The following is a 16019-nucleotide window of genomic DNA, read 5'->3' on the forward strand; positions in this document are numbered from 1 at the left end:
AGCTGCAAATACCAGTTTTCTGTCTGACCTTGCTTCAAGGACATAGTCAATCATTCAAACTGATGAATTATGCTAGGGTCAAGATATTTGTAACAAACTCGTTCCTTTGAAGAGGAAATAAATAAACACCTTTCAACTTTTCAACAAAACAGAAACATTTCTATGTAATTCCATGGTCTTTATTAAAAAGAGAAGACAAAAATATGACAAATCATGGAAAAACATGCACCCTGCATTAAAAAACCCAATAGGGAAAAAGCATGGGTATGTTATTGTAACAGATATTTCACATGTTCAATTGTCATGAACAAACAGGGTTATTACTTGCAGTATTTTACTTGATTAATAATACTGTATATCATATTGTGATTATAACATGTACAATTTAAACAATATCAGCATTTAAAATAACATTTCTTTTCTTTTACAGCTAGAAGGTTAAATTTAATCAATTTCATGGACAGGATTTTTCATTTTGTTAGATAAAACTTTGTAAAACAGGCACACTTTTGTAGCATATAAAATGCAGATATATATATATAGAGGTAAATTTCCATTTAGTGTAAGACAGAGCTGATGAAACACTAAAAAAAATTTAGTTTAATAAATCTTAATCAAAAGCACCTTTAAATATTGGTGATTAATCTGGTTACACAGAAATTAATATCTTAAAATTCTGTGACACTTAATTAAAATCAATCAATCATTACTCCCAATAAGAAACCTTAATCTATAACTACTTATTAAAAGGGTGGGGGTGGGGGTGGGGTTGGGAATGGAAGTGAATCAGAAACTTTAAATAAGGCTGTTGACTAAGCTGTTGCCATTATTCTGCAGTCATTATATTTGGGACATGAAACTGGGATGGGGGCAAATAATATCAGATGCATTTTTGTAGATGATGACTTGTAAATATAATTTGAAATCCCCATGTCAAACCAAACCCCTTAATGCATTATCTAGACCTCTGTTTACAAGCTTTTTTTTTTTACAGAGCTCTAAAGAATACTTTCATCTTACTTTATATACATCTGATATAACTTTTCTAACTTACATTGATACATAAAAAAACATATATATTCTTAATTGTTGACCTTCCGTGCAGTGACAGAATTTACAAGTATGAAGAGAAAAGCAGGGGTAATCCCTCCCCGTATGCCTCAATCTCAGCCTGCTAGTCTCTCCATTCACTAATAAATGTTAGTCAAGAAGGCAACTAAAGCAATTCTATAAAAAAATAACAAAACATTTTATACACAAAAAATATCAGATGCATAAAAAAAAATCCTTTAAAGTATACCGAAAATATTTAACCCACATTTCATACCACCCAGTTATTATCTAGAACTCTGTTTACAATTTTTGCTTTTTTTTCTTTTCTTTCTTTTCTTTTTTACATCATTTTTTTTTTTTTTTTTTTTTTTTTTTTTTTTACAGAGCTCCAAATAACAAGTATACATCTGATATGAAAAACATTTGTACGAAACCTTGACCAAAGGAACTAACCAGTATGAAAAGATAAGCAGGGGTATTCCCTCCCCTTATACCCATTTCTCAGCCTGCCAGTCTTCCCATTCATCACAACTGGTGTTCCTGATAATTTACAGAACACTATAAAAAAAAAAAGAGTGTTGTACATCTAGATTGGACATAGTGTGATGATAACTGTAAAGGTCATATACACTTGCAGTGCATCACTAATTTTGTACTATGCTGAATAGCTGTAGTTAATCTTTAACTCTAATCAATCGAATGTAAATAAATACAATTTGAAATTCATCGAATAACAGCTTTGTCTGTTTTCCCTGTTTGTCCTTCGTTCACAGAAAAAGGATTTAATTATTTTAATGAAATAATGCAAAACTTGTCTCAAATAAATGTTTAAACATTTTCCATCTGACATTCTAATGTTAATACTTCTTTATAAATAGTAATCATAAATGTATTCAAGATTGCATAATGAAACTGTACAAAATACCACAAATTCATTTTTTTACTTTTTTTTTTACGTTCCACACAGATTTATTCTAATGTAACCAAACATCTTCGAAAAAAGAGATTTAAACCAATGGCAGCTGCCTGATTGTTCTCGCTGGTCACATCAAGGTCTTAACATTAAACTGCTTCATGACCATTTAATTAGGGAGAACTGTAGGCCTCTGAAATTCTAATGTAATCGACATGTCTGGTTAAAAAGACATAAATCTTTACAATTGACTCTCTCCTATCCTTCCTCTCTCTCTCTTTCTGTTGATTTTAACAAGAATAATAAAACACTATCATTTGTCAATAATTGTTTCCAAGTTCATCTAAATGGCAAATTTAATCTTCTTCTGTATCAGTTGATTTGTAAATTCCCAAGCAGTTAATCTACAGAGAAACAACAAAATGTCAATTAAAACATGGAAATTAAATTCACAAAATAACATTTAATTCTTATTGATATGTCATAAATTATCCATACCATATATACATATAAGATTGATTGATTGATTGTTGCATGCTTAATGTCCAGTGGCAAATATTTCATGCATATTTAGAACAAAGTGCTCAATGGGCTTAAAGGAAAGTTACCATGACATTTTAATTTTTGCGTTAAACATATAACTCAGAAATGAGAGTATTAAAACTTGCTAGTTAGTATTATCAATGTTTCTTTTCAAAATTCAAACATTGAAATAATTTGGCCAAGACTTAAGGTGGTACCTAACACTACAGGGAGATAACTCTGTAAAGTCAGCGAAACGTTTTAATAAAGTTGTGTTGTTAAACGAATATTAAGCTTCTCAATGATAAAAATTGGTGTTTGTCAAACTGCTCTATAACCAGTGTAATTTTTCTGACAAAACGGTTGGTTCAAAATTTTTGAAATTTTTATACTTTTGTAAAAGGGTCAAAGTAAATACTTTGACAAAATTTTATGAAAATTAAACGAGCCTAATTAATTTTAGTGAAAGTGTTGGGTACCACCTCAACAGTATGATAAACAAAAGTATGATGATAATCAAGTTTCAATTGTATAATTGCAGGAGCAATTATTTGGCATAAATACATAAAATATGAAAATAAGTAAGCATAATGAACGAGGTTGTTAAATGTGATATATGCCTTTTTAGTGCTTCTTTATTAAATATTTGTTTGTTTTTGTTGCGATTAAGATTGCGACACTGTGTTGACTGCTGAACCCCTATTTTGACATTTTTACCTATCATGTTTTATTCATGCATTGTTGACAATATAATGGAATTTGTTTGGATTTTTATACAAGTGAGATGTTTAGCGCTATAAAACCAGGTTCAATCCACCATTTTCTACAGAAGAAAATGTCTGTGCATTTTTGTACCAATTAATTCAGAAATATGATATTTGTAGTCAATTCTTTTGATTTTGCCATTTGATTAGGGACTTTCTGTTTCGAATTTTCCTTGGAGTTCAGTATTTTAGCGATTTAACAAGTGTTTATACAGTCTGGAGCTGGCATGTCAGTTAACTGCTAGTAGTCTGTTGTTATTTATGTATTATTGTCATTTTGTTTATTTTCTTTGGTTACATCTTCTGACATCAGACTCGGATTTCTCTTGAACTGAATTTTAATGTGCGTATTATTATGCGTTTACTTTACTACATTGGTTAGAGGTATAGGGGGAGGGTTGAGATCTCACAAACATGTTTAACCCCGCCGCATTTTTGCGCCTGTCCCAAGTCAGGAGCCTCTGGCCTTTGTTAGTCTTGTATTATTTTAATTTTAGTTTCTTGTGTACAATTTGGAAATTAGTATGGCGTTCATTATCACTGGACTAGTATATATTTGTTTAGGGGCCAGCTGAAGGACACCTCCGGGTGCGGGAATTTTTCGCTACATTGAAGACCTGTTGGTGACCCTCTGCTGTTGTTTTTTATTTGGGCGGGTTGTCTCTTTGACACATTCCCCATTTCCATTCTCAATTTTATTTATTACCATTTTGTTTTACTGTAAACTCCCCTTGAAGTTGGTAATATAGTACTTCCAGGTTTTACTGTAAACTCACCTTGAAGTTGGTAATATAGTACTTCCAGGTCCTACTGTCCTCAGATCTTGTAATAGATCACATACAATTCTTATTTCATGGATATCTGAAGAAGAAAAAATTATGTTGAACAGCCGCATTCTTAAAAATGCTTATATGGAATTTTAATTATAATTAAAACTAGGACAATTTTTCACCCGAGTATAATAAAACATCCAATCAGGTACATACATGTTGTTTTAAAATTTACCAGGCTGCTTTTTTTGTAATGAAGACCTTTGGCTCTATTACACATTTATCTTTTTTTGTAATGAAGACCTTTGGCTCTATTACACATTTATCTTTTTCAAACACTCAAAATAAACTAAATGCTTATATAAGGTTAATAAACATCAGTGGTTGTCGTTGTTTTAGTTTTACATATTAGTTTTTTTCGTTAATTTTTGGTCCACAAGTTAGCAAGGCCATTTATATTTTCTTGTTTGAATTGTTTTACATTTTCATTTCAGGGTCTTTTATAGCTGACTATGTGGTATGGGCTTTGCTCATTGTTGAAGGCCGCACAGTGACCTATAATTGTTAATTTTTTGTGTAATTTGGTCTCTTGTGGAGCGTTGTCTCATTGGGAATCATACCACATCTTTTTTACATCAACATGTAATCACATTCAGTGTAATGTTATGTATTTTGAGTATAATTACCTCGTCTTTTGTATGTAACAGCTTCAGACCCAGTTGTGATGTGCCTTTCTGTGAGATTTAACAGTTTATAGTCCACTAGCACTGTCCATCTACATGAATACTGGTCACATCAATATAAATGTCAATAATTCACTTGCTGGTTCTAAGGCTGGTGTCAATATTTACTTGTCGGTCGAATTCCAAAGCTGTTCGATCCTGAATTTAGTCTATTCACTTAAAGTCGGTCAGTTCCATCATTTGAATATTTCATTGTCCACTATTCTGACTGGTCACATATAACATCATACAATAAGTCCATTAAGTCAATACATTTAAAACTGGTTATTATTAGAATATTTCATTATCACTATAGTTGTTACCTATTTGATTCCACACATCTTCTATGCTAGTGCCTTTACTGGTATCTTTTTTTTTTAATTGGCAAAAAAATCGAAAGTGGTTATTTACTGGGGGGGTTTTCAGAAAATTTTGAATTTGAGATTAATAGCAAGCTTTTTCTACTTGCTAATTTATAAAAGTTTATTTATAAAATAATTTTATTAAAAGAAAGCTGTATGGGAGCTTACAAATTATACATAAATTGTTATTTGGATGGAGAGTTGTCTCATTGGCACTCGCACCACATCTTCCTACATCTATAAAGTATACATAAAATTCACATGGCAGAAAGATAACTCTTGCAGTCTTGTGGTTCAAGTTCTCAATGGCATTCTAACCACATCTCATTGGAATTCTAACCACATCTCATTGGCATCCTTACTAAATCTCATTGGCATTCTTACCAAATTGTATTGGCATAAATACCACAACTCATTTACATTCTGAGTGCATCACATTAGCACTATTACCACATCTTCTTAGCTTTATTACCACATATCATGTGCATTCTTAGCATGTCTCATTAGCTTTATTACCACATCTCATGTGCATTCTTAGCATGTCTCATTAGCTTTATTACCACATCTCATGTGCATTCTTAATCCAACTCATTAGCTTTATTACCACATTTCATTTGCATTCTTAGTGCATCTCAATAGTTGTATTAACACATCTCATTGACATTTTTAGCACATCTCATTTGCATTCTTAGTGTATCTCATTAACTTTATTGGCACATCCATAAGCTTTATTACCACATCTCATTGGCTTTCTAAGCACATCTTATTAGCTTTATTACCACATCTCATTTGCATTCTTAGTGCATCTCATTAGCTTTATTACCACAACTCATTTGCATTCTTAGTGTATCTCATTAACTTTATTGGCACATCCATAAGCTTTATCACCACATCTCATTGGCTTCCTAAGCACATCTCATTAGCTTTATACCACATCTTATTTGCATTCTTAGTGCATCTCATTAGTTGTATAATCACATCTCATTGGCATTTTTAGCACATCTCATTGGCATTCTTAGCACATCTCACTGGCATTCTTAGCACATCTCATTGGCATTCTTAGCACATCTCATTAGCTTTCTTACCACATCTCATTGGCATATTGACCACATCTCATTGGCATTCTTTTATTACATTAGTTTAGAGAATATACCTTTAACAGATTTTTAAATTGCTTTTCTGAAAATCTTTCCCAAAATATTATCAGAGTACCCATTATTGATCCAAAGTTGTTGTAAAGGATTTATTTCAAGATGTTTATCTCCCCTTGAATTAGACAATTTGGTAAAGGATGTTTTTTGTTTAATCAGACGTCAACACTTTTAATCATCAATACCTCAAACCAGTACAAACATTTCAACAGAAAAACTTTGGACAACATTTACAGACACTGAAGGTGGATGATTTTTCAAGTGCCATTTATATGGCTTCTACCACCAATAAAAACTGGCAGCCTTGTAATAGCTAGGAGTACTACAAGTGGCGTTGAAACAGTTATATCTTTCAAGAATAGATAAATAACTTGTAGTTACTGAATTATGACAGGCTAGACTGGCTGTTGTTATACAAATTATTAAGGGAGTTTTCCGAGGCAAACATTTATTATGCCTCATTTATGGGCATTATGTTTTCTAGTCTGTGCGTCCGTTTGTTTGTCCGTCTCGCTTCAGGTTAAAGATTTTGGTTGAGGTAGTTTTTGATGAAGTAGAAGTCCAATCAACTTGAAACTTAATACACATGTTCCCTATGGTATCATCTTTCTAATTTTAATGCCAAATTAGAGTTTTTTCCTCCATTTTCAAAGTCCAGTACTGAACATAGAAAATGATAGTGGGGATGGGGTATCCATGTACTATGGACACAATCTAATATGTCTTTACCAAATAGGAAGAGAGAAAGGGTTCAGAGGCAGAACCAGCAATCTTTAAAAAAAGGGGGATCAAACCCAGGAGAAAGTGAGGGTTTTAAATATATATCCCCATTCAAATGCATTATCATTAAAAAAAAAAGGGGGGGGTTCCAACCCCAACCCCTGGATCGGCCACTGGGGTCACAAACATTTAACAGACTTGGAAATAATTTTGAAATGTAATAGACCCATTATTTTAAAACAAGGACTTCCAGACTGAATTTGCATACCAAAAAAAAAATTGGTTTGTATTCTTACTCATATTCATATTGTTAACAAGAAGTTCTCTTTTTTGACTCAATACATTAACTTTACAAGAAGACATATCCCTCTACAAGACTAGTACCTTAAACCCTTATCTGAAAACTCACTCCATCAGTCTCCATTCTCTCTCCCCTATCCCCTCCCCTCTCATTTCTCTCCCTCTCTTGTCTTCCATCCTTTAACCTATTTAATTAAGTACCAATTGTTAGTAATTGTTAGTGTTGATACTTTAAGAATAAGATGTTTTTATATTAAGATACACTGGTCCTGTAGAGGGATGGATAATTTTACATGGAGACATACTTTTTGATTAAATATTTTGATTAACTTTTCAAACCAAAATATTTTTAAACCAAATATAAAAATTTATGTTTTCTGTTACTACTAGGAATTGAACAACAGAATGTGTAACAGTTCATTTTCAAATAAACAAAAATAAAATGAATATGAATATTTTAAAAAGAATACTTTTCACTACCAATTATAACCTCCTCAATGGTGCTATGCTTGCCTGATGTGTTGGAGGTAAAGGGCTCTATCCCATGTATGGACAAACTAAAAGACTTTAAAAGGGATATTTGCTGCTTCTCCCTTAAGCAAGTAGTATTTAAAAGTAAGAACAAAGTCTAGTTGACTCTGAGTCAGAATAATGTATCCCGGTAGGGTTGGAGATCTTTCTCCAACTTAATACACCGTTTACTTTGGGAAATTCCCAAAATTATACTGATAAACAGTAATGCATTACGAAATTGGTATCTTAAATGTTCTGTTCTGAAAGTTCCTTTAAACTCTGTAAAATGGTTTTGGAATAGCCGATACATATATGTTCTACGTCTGATTTTTAAGGGCAATTTGATCTAAAATTTAAAAAATGGAAAACTATTTCACCCTTTTTTAACTTAATCTTTAACATCAGACATGAATTATGGTTTTATTAAAATTTAAAGGGAATATAGCATTATTCCTTTTCATTTATAAATTTCCATTTTATTTTATCTTGAAATTTCCAAATGAAGGACAAAAGGTATTAACATTATTTATCTTTATTTAAAATGTATTAACTAATCTTTTTACGTTTTTTTGTTTGTGTTGTTGGTTGCTGTTCACTTACATACATCAAAACAATCCTCAGAAAATATCAGAAAATAAAAATGTATACTCTTAAAAAGGTGACAAAAAAATCCACCTTAGCTATCATGTGTAAATGATAAAAATGTATACTCTTAATTATATTTAATTCCAGTTAAAAGAATGTATCCAATCTGTATCAGAAATTAAATCAAAAATTCAAGTTTAATAAAAAGAATGTATCCATTCTGTATCATGTTATAATTAAATCCAAAATTGAAGTTAAAAGAATGTATCCATTCTGTATCATGATATAATTAAATCAAAAATTCAAGTTAAAAGAATGTATCCATTCTGTATCATGATATAATTAAATCAAAAATTCAAGTTAAAAGAATGTATCCATTCGGTATCATGATATACCTAAATCAAAATTTCAAGTTAAAAGAATGTATCCATTCTGAATCATGTTAAAATTAAATCCAAAATTCAAGTTAAAAGAATGTATCTATTCTGTATCATGATATAATTAAATCCAAAATTCAAGTTTAATAAAAAGAATGTATCCATTCCGTATCATTATATAATTAAATCCAAAATTCCAGTTAAAAGAATGTATCCATTCTGTATCATGATATTATTAAATCCAAAATTCCAGTTAAAGAATGTATCCATTTTTATTTATTGGGGGGGGGGGGGGGGGGTCAGAAAATTTTGAATTTAAGATTAATAGCAAGCTTTTTCTACTTGCTAATTTATAAAAGTTTATTTATAAAATAATTTTATTAAAAGAAAGGGTAACTTTAATCATAAATTGCTGAAAATGTTAACTATCAGCTGTATGGGAGCTTACAATGTATACAAAGTATATATAAATTGTTATTTGGATGGAGAGTTGTCTCATTGGCACTCACACCACATCTTCCTACATCTATAAAGTATACATAAAATTCACATGGAAGAAAGATAACTCTTGCAGCCTTGTGGTTCAATCTCTGGTGAATAGTTCTCAATGGCATTCTTACCAAATCTCATTGGCATTCTAACAACATCTCATTGGAATTCTAACCACATCTCATTGGCATTCTTACCACATCTCATTGGCATCCTTACTAAATCTCCTTGGCATTCTTACCAAATTGTATTGGCATAAATACCACAACACATTTACATTCTGAGTGCCTCACATTAGCACTATTACCACATCTTCTTAGCTTTATTACCACATATTATGTGCTTTCTTGGCATGTCTCATTAGCTTTATTACCACATCTTATGTACATTCCTAATGCAACTCATTAGCTTTATTACCACATTTCATTTGCATTCTTAGTGCATCTCAATAGCTTTACTACCACATCTCATTGGCTTTCTCAGCGCATCTCATTAGCTTTATAATACCACAACTCATTTGCATTCTTAGTACATCTCATTTGTTGTATTAACACATCTCTTTGACATTTTTAGCACATCTCATTTGCTCTTAGTGTATCTCATTAACTTTATTGGCACATCCATAAGCTTTATTACCACATCTCATTGGCTTTCTAAGCACATCTCATTAGCTTTCTTAGTGCATCTCATTAGCTTTACTACCACATCTCATGTGCATTCTCAGCGCACCTCATTAGCTTTACTACCACATCTCATGTGCATTCTCAGTGCATCTCATTAGCTTTATTACCACAACTCATTTGCATTCTTAGTGTATCTCATTAACTTTATTGGCACATCCATAAGCTTTATTACCACATCTCATTGGCTTTCTAAGCACATCTCATTAGCTTTATACCACATCTTATTTGCATTCTTAGTGCATCTCATTAGTTGTATTAACACATCTCATTGACATTTTTAGCATATCTCATTTGCATTCTTTAGTGTATCTCATTAACTTTATTGGCACATCCATAAGCTTTATTACCACATCTCATTGGCTTTATAAGCACATCTCATTAGCCTTATTACCACATCTCATTTGCTTTCTTAGTGCATCTCATTAGCTTTACTACCACATCTCATGTGCATTCTCAGTTCATCTCATTAGCTTTATTACCACAACTCATTTGCATTCTTAGTGTATCTCATTAACTTTATTGGCACATCCATAAGCTTTATTACCACAACTCATTGGCTTTATAAGCACATCTCATTAGCCTTATTACCACATCTCATTTGCTTTCTTAGTGCATCTCATTAGCTTTACTACCACATCTCATGTGCATTCTCAGTGCATCTCATTAGCTTTATTACCACAACTCATTTGCATTCTTAGTGCATCTCATTAACTTTATTGGCACATCCATAAGGTTTATTACCACATCTCATTGGCTTTCTAAGCACATCTCATTAGCTTTATACCACATCTCATTAGCTTTATACCACATCTCATTAGCTTTATACAACATCTTATTTGCATTCTTAGTGCATCTCATTAGTTGTATAAACACATCTCATTGGCATTTTTAGCACATCTCATTGGCATTCTTAGCACAACTCACAGGCATTCTTAGCACATCTCATTGGATTTCTTAGCACATCTCATTAGCTTTCTTACCACATCTCATTGGCATATTGACCACATCTCATTGGCATATTGACCACATCTTATTGGCATATTGACCACATCTCATTGGCATTCTTTTATTAGTTTAGAGAATATACCTTTAACAGATTTTTAAATTCCTTTTCTGAAAATCTTTCCCAAAATATTATCAAAGTACCCATTATAAGATATTGATCCAAAGTTGTTGTAAAGGATTTATTTCAATATGTTTATCTCCCCTTGTAAAGGATTTATTTCAATATGTTTATCTCCCCTTGAATAGGACAATTTGGTAAAGGATGTTTTTTTTGTTTAATCAGACGTCAACACTTTTAATCAGCAATACCTCAAACCAGTACAAACATTTCAACAGAAACTTTGGACAACATTTACAGACACTGAAGGTCGGTGGCTTTTCAGGTGCCATTTATATGGCTTCTGCCACCAATAAAAACTGACAACCTTGTAATAGCTAGGAGTACTACAAGTGGCGTTGAAACAGTTATATCTTTCAAGAATAGTTAAAATAAGTGAAACTGTGAGCAACTGCCCACTGAGGATACCCCCAACATATACTTCAGTACGCAGGAAGTTGTTGAGTTGTGAATCCAAAAAACACCTCACACAGTATAGCTGACCTTTATTAAGCCTCAGAAACCAAATTTCAGAAACCCTTGTATTGAAGTTCCCGAGAAAAAGGTGACAAAAATTTCCACCTTAGCTATCATGTGTAAATGATACAAATGTTTGGTAAACAGGAAGTCGTTGAGTAATGAATCTGAAAATGCATCACACTGTTAAGCTGACTTCTATCAACCCTGAAACCAAATTTCAGAAATCCTTGTATTGCAGTTCCTCATGAAAAAGGTGACGAAAATTTTCAACTTAGCTATCATGTGTAAATGATACAAGTGTTCGGTAAATAGGTTGTTGAGTGATGAATCTAAAAACGCATGGCACGTACAGTATAGCTGCATTTTATCAACGCTGAACCAAATTTCAGAAATCCTTGTATTAAAATTCCCAAGTATAAGGTGACGAAAATTTTCAACTTAGCTATCACGTGTAAATGATACAAGTGTTCAGTAAACAGGAAGTTGTTGAGTGATGAATCTAAAAACGCATGACACAGTATAGCTGCATTATATCAACACTGAACCAAATTTCAGAAATCCTTGTATTGAAGTTCCGGAGAATAAGGTGACGAAAATTTTCAACTTAGCTATCATGTGTAAATGATACAAGTGTTAGGTAAACAGTAAAGCTGCATTTTTCAACACTGAACCAAATTTCAGAAACCCTTGTTACGATTGTTGATGCTGACAGACTGAATGATGGACAGACAGACAGAGGTAAAACCGTAAACCCCCACTTTTTTAAAGGGTTTATTTTAATCCCCTTATTCCAGTTAAAAGAATGTATCCATTCCGTTTCATGATATCATTAAATTCCAAATTCCAGTTAAAAGAATGTATCCATTCTGTATCATGATATTATTAAATCCTCCAAATTCCAGTTAAAAGAATGTATCCATTCTGTATCATGATATAATTAATTCCCCCAGATTCAAGTTAAAAGAAATGTATCCAATCGGTATCATGATATAATTAAATCCAAAATTCAAGTTAAAAGAATGTATATCCATTCCATATCATTAAAAACCATCACCCATGCATTTTTTTTTTTTTTTCATTTTTCTTAAAATCATTAAAAACCATCACCCATGCATTTTTTTGTTTTTTTTTTATATTTTTCTTAAAACTATATATATATATACACATTTGACACTATTCACATTTTCATAAATAATTTTTCTGTTTCCTTCTGAAAATCTTTAACAAAAATAATAAAAAACAGTTTATATGGTCATTCCCCTTTTTACACAAAAATTTGACAACTTTAAATATGTTACATTAACAATTAAATTTACAATTAAATTTACAATTAAATTTACAATTAAATTTACAATTAAATTTACAAATTATTTAAAAATAACAAAAGTGTGAAAAGAGATATAGGTACCAAACTTACTTTTCTGAAACATGTGTATCCATGTCTTTGAGTTCAAAGTTCATTGTAAAGCCAATTCTGTCATTACTTTGGAGAGGAACATGTGATGTTCCTATGGATACCTTCATTACTTTGGAGAGGAACATGTGATGTTCCTATGGATACCTTCATTACTTTGGAGAGGAACATGTGATGTTCCTATGGATACCTTCATTACTTTGAAGAGGAACATGTGATGTTCCTATAGAAACCTTCATTACTTTTGAGCAGAACATGTGATGTTCCTATGGATACCTTCATTACTTTTGAGCGGAACATGAAATGTTCCTATGGATACCTTCATTACTTTGAAGAGGAACATGTGATGTTTCTATGGATACCTTCATAACTTTGGAGAGGAACATGTGATGTGATGTTCCTATGGATACCTTTATTACTTTGAAGAGGAAAATGTGATGTTTCTATGGATACCTTCATAACTTTGGAGAGGAACATGTGATGTGATGTTCCTATGGATACCTTTATTACTTTGAAGAGGAACATATACTGTAATGTTACTATGGGTATATTAATTTCTGGTAAAAATGAGACATGTTCCCATGGATACTCTAAATTCAGGGGACATCTAATTTACCAAGTTTAAAACTTTAAAAAGAAGTTTAGAAAAGGATGGAGGATCTTTTTATCACTTTATTTAAATTCTGTATCTTTAGGTTTCCCTCCCCCTTTTTTCTGTTAAAATTTGTTCTTTATGTTTTTTATAAGTGGGGAGGCTATTTCAATTAGATCTAAATTTTAAATATTTGGCTTCCATTTTCTGTTTCACTTTGAAATTTATCTAAACGAAGGAGATGTGTGAAACATATTTTGAAGGAAAATTAACAGTTATTATAAGTTTATATGAATGATTAGGATATTCTGGGTTCTTTATAATTTGTCCTTCGTCTATTATTAATGGAAAATGACTTTAGGGATTATGTTATTGAGACCGCAACTAAACAACACAAAAAACCTGGACCCCAGAGGTCAATATAGTCTCCAACAAAAACAAGTTTCTATACTATAGGTCAAGTACTTATTTGTATGTTTTTGTGGGGTTTTTTACAACACAAAATTGTTTAAATAGAGTGAGATTTTATTTACTCAATTTTAATGAAAGGAATTCAGAAACACGCATAAATGTTTAAACCAAAGTTTTCTAATTAAATGTTCAATTCATATTTTAAAGTTTAAACGGTACACTTTGGTTCTTATTTGACAACTTTAAGAAAGACCACTTTAATAATTAATTTGAACACTTGAATATTCATCTTTATTAAAAACTAAAAGTTTAAACGGGAATATTTTTTCATTATCATTTTTATCCAAAATTACTTGGGTATATGTGCTCCACAAACTTCAAAGCAACAATACAATCATCACAACAATGTGAATACAACATTAACACATAACTTACTTCATTCAATTAACAGCAACTATTTCCCCATTCCCTCTTTTATCTCCCCCAGTTCACCAGACTGTGGATGTAACCTTCTCCCTCTTTTATCTCCCCAAATACACCAGACCCTGGGATTCCCCTCTCCTTTTATATCCCCACTTCACCAGAGTCCCAAGGTTTCCCCTCCCCTTTCTTTAAGCCCTAAAATCCCAGGCCAAGGTATTTCCCTTATTCCTCCCTACCTGCCCAAAATCCAAGTCCCAGGTCAATTTCAAATAGATGTTGCTATATTTGGCTAGGGGTTAATTAAATAGAACAATGAAAGAAAACATCAGCAAGCCAGCATAAGCTTTACATGTTAATTTATATATGCAATGCTAATTATCCTATGCAGGTATGCAGGTTTATGCAGATTGTGCAGTGTTAGATACATTGTTATACTTGACTTGCCAGTGTTAACTTTGGATATACTTTATATTTTTGTAAAAAAATGAAATTTGAATCCAGCAAGTTATGTATTAATGTTGTACTCACACTATAACAATGCAATATCTTTCACATCAAGTTGTTGTAAGCCAAAATCTTTTGCTGAATTAAAAATTTTAAACTTATTTAATTGCAAGAGAAATTTTTTTTAAATTATTTTGCTTTATTTTTTTTTTTAAAGATATTTAGTAAATTTTGTAGACTTTTTTCTTTATAGATATTTAGTAAATTTTGTAGACTTTATTCTTTATAGATATTTAGTATTCTTTATAGATATTTAGTAAATTTTGTGGACTTTTTTCTTTGAAGATATTTGGTAAATTTGTGGACTATTTTCTTTATAGATATTTAGTAAATTTTGTGGACTTTTTTCTTTTAGAGATATTTAGTAAATTTTGTGGACTTTTTTCTTTATAGATATTTAGTTAATTTTGTGGTCTTTTTTCTTTATAGATATTTAGTTAATTTTGTGGACTTTCTTTTTTTAGTAAATTTTGTGGACTTCTTTCATTATAGATATTTAGTAAATTTTGTGGACTTTTTTCTTTTATAGATATTTAGTAAATTTTGTGGACTTTTTTCTTTAGAGATATTTAGTAAATTTAGTGGTCTTTTTTCTTTATAGATATTTAGTAAATTTTGTGGACTTTTTTCTTCATAGATATTTAGTAAATTTTGTGGACTTTCATTTTTTAGTAAATTTTGTGGACTTCTTTCATTATAGATATTTAGTTAATTATGTCGACTTTTTTCTTTTAGAAATATTTAGTAAATTTTGTGGACTTTTTTCTTTCGAGATATTTAGTAAATTTTGTTGACTTTTTTTCTTTTAATAGATATTTATATATTTAGTAAATTTTGTCAACATTTTTCTTTATAGATATTTTGTAAATTTTGTTGACGAATTTTAAACTATATAAACACTGAACATATTGTATAGATCCCTATCTTTGTTGAAGACTATGTTGACCTAAAGACGCCTTGTTTTTGTTGTTTTTTTAGTACCCCTCATTGATTTATATATATACCAAATATATTTTTTAATTTATCAGAAGCTGCCAAATTAAGATACAGAAACCTTATTTAATATTTTATTAAATTTTAAAAGAGTGGTCAAGGTTAAAATGAACAAATGTGAAATTTTTGGGATGTTTAATAGGAAATAAGTGATATTTTCATTTTTTATTTTACTT

At 31.0% G+C, this 16019-nt stretch overlaps 1 long non-coding RNA gene across 1 annotated transcript; it reads right to left on the minus strand.

Annotated features, from left to right (window-relative positions):
• Positions 1–1395: 1395 nt before the first annotated feature.
• LOC143056418 (uncharacterized) lies at positions 1396–8387 on the minus strand. The gene is made up of 3 exons (XR_012972328.1): positions 4709–8387; positions 4029–4113; positions 1396–2370 (listed from the first exon to the last, which is right to left on the minus strand). It is a non-coding gene; the product is annotated as an uncharacterized LOC143056418 (long non-coding RNA).
• Between the last annotated feature and the right edge of the window lie 7632 nt (positions 8388–16019).

This window comes from Mytilus galloprovincialis, chromosome 13, assembly GCF_965363235.1.
Source record: "Mytilus galloprovincialis chromosome 13, xbMytGall1.hap1.1, whole genome shotgun sequence".
Taxonomy (NCBI): Eukaryota; Metazoa; Mollusca; class Bivalvia; order Mytilida; family Mytilidae; genus Mytilus; species Mytilus galloprovincialis.